Source organism: Orycteropus afer, unplaced genomic scaffold, assembly GCF_000298275.1.
Source record: "Orycteropus afer afer isolate SDZICR_OR568_19922 unplaced genomic scaffold, OryAfe1.0 scaffold00271, whole genome shotgun sequence".
Taxonomy (NCBI): Eukaryota; Metazoa; Chordata; class Mammalia; order Tubulidentata; family Orycteropodidae; genus Orycteropus; species Orycteropus afer.
The window spans coordinates 1,493,457-1,495,807 of record NW_006921858.1 but is presented as its reverse complement, the minus strand read 5'-3'; positions in this window follow the sequence as shown (position 1 = coordinate 1,495,807).

The window sequence follows — 2,351 nt, the reverse complement described above, 5'->3', positions numbered from 1 at the left end:
CTGGCGGTTCAAACCCACCAGCCACTCCTCGGAAGGAAGGTTGGGCAATCCTACTTCCGTAGTGATACTGCCTCGGAAACCCAAGGAGGGGTCGCTATGAATCGGGGCCGACTCGACGGCACATAACAACAACAACAACAACAGTTGGCCCATGGCCTTTTTCTGACTGATGATATTGAGCTTCTCTATCATCTCTTTTTACAGATGTAGTTGATTTTTTTCCTGTGTATTCCATCTGGCAAGATCCTCATATATAGTTGACATTTATGTTGTTGAAAAAAAGGTATTTGCAATGAAATATTCATTGATCTTGAAAAATTCTATCATGTGATCTCCAGTATCATTTCTATCACCAAGGCCACATTTGCCAACTACCAAATGAAGGGGGAAGCCTTCAATGAGATGTATTGAAATGGTGGCTGCAATGATGGGCTCAAGTACAGCAGGGATCATGGAGCTGGCGTGAGATCAGGCAGTGTTTCGTTCTGCTGTGCATGGGGTTGCTATGAGTCAGAAATGACTCGACAGCACCTAACAACAACAACAATACTTCTTCATTTCCAACTTTCACATTCCAGTCACTGTTAATTATCAGTATTTCTTGATTGTATATTTAGTTAATTTCAGACTGCAGAAGTTGGTAAATTTCTCAATTTGTTCATCTCTGGCATTAGTGGCTGGTGAGTAAATTTGAATAATAGTAGTATTAATAGATCTTCCTTATAGGTGTATGGATATTATCCTATCACTGATATCATTATTCTTCAAGATAGATCTTGAAATGTTCTTTTAGACAATGTCATTCCTCTATGGTTGCTAGTGCTATCATAGTACACCATATGATTGTCTGATTCAAAATGGCCAATTCTAGTCTATTTCATCTCACTAATGCCTATGATATCAATTTTTATATAATCCATTTCATTTTTGACAACTTCCAATTTTCCTAGATTCATACTTTGTAATTCCACATTCCAATTATTAATTATTATTGCTGCTCTTTCTCCTCATTTTGAGTCATGCCGTATCAGCAAACTGAGGTCCAGAAAGCTTTACTTCATCCATGTCATTAAGGTTGACTCTACTTTGAGGAGGCAGGTCTTCCCCAGTTATGTTTTGAGTGACTTCCAACCTGAGGGGCTCATCTTCCATCACTATATCAGACAGTGCTTCCCTGCTATTCGTAAGATTTTCAGTGGCCATTTTTTTCAGACGTGGACCTGATCATGTTCTTTATCCTTTCTTAGTCTGATGTTCTGCTAAAACATGTCCACCCTGAGTGACCCTGCTGGTATTTGAAATACCAGCGGCATAGCTTCCAGCATCACAACATGCAAGAGACCACAGTACAACAAACTGACAAACAAGTGGTGGGTCAAAATCCATGGGACTGTACAACCCAAAGATTGTTCTCTAACGTAAACTAGACACTTTCGCTAATAATATGTTTTAATATTCTTTCATCGATTGTAACAAATCTGCCACACCAATGCAAAGACTTAATAATAGGGGAAACTAGTCAGGAAGAGAGTGAGCACACAGAAACTCTGTACTCTCTGCTCAATTTTTCTGTAAACTTAAAACTGCTCTATAAAATAAAGCTTCCTAATTAAGAAAAATCTATTTGAGACTTGTTTTATGACTTAGTACATGTCAATTTTTGGTAAAAGTTCCATGTGTATTGTGGTGATTGAGTTTGTGTGTCAACTTGGCTAGCCTGGTTGAGTGGCTGGGCAGCTGGATGTAGTATTCCCCATGATGACTGGTAATCACTCCATGGTGGAATCTACTGTGAGCAGCCGAGTAGCTGCCTTAGGAAGGGGGTCTGCTTCCTGCATATAAGGAGAAGTTTTGAGAACAGTCTCTAGCCTATAGAATGCTTAAACCCTGCATGTAGCTGTGTCGTTGTTCAGCAGCCTGCCATGCTCTGCCGACCTTGGGACTTTCAATAGAATTGAATTAATGGACTGTCATGTGGTTTGGTAACAGTGGGACTGTGGCTTTTTACTTGTCAACCTTGGGTTTGTTAGCCTCAGCAGCCAGTAGCTGCCTGAGTGAAGAGATGCCTCTAGTTTCAGTGGGCCAGAAGCAGGAGGCAGAGCTGCATCCCAAGGTTGAGAAGCTTTCACCCAGCCCCTAGAGCCTGGCACTATGAACTTAGACTTAAAGCTTCCAAATTCTAAGAATAAACTCCTGTTTGTTAAGGCTATCCCATTGGTGGTATACTCTTGTCAGAGCGGTACTAAGTAACCAGAGCATGCACTTTAAAAAAACATATTTTGACGTTTGTTGTTGTTGTTGTTATGTGCCGTCGAGTCGGCCCCGACTCATAGCGACCCCTCCTTGGGTTT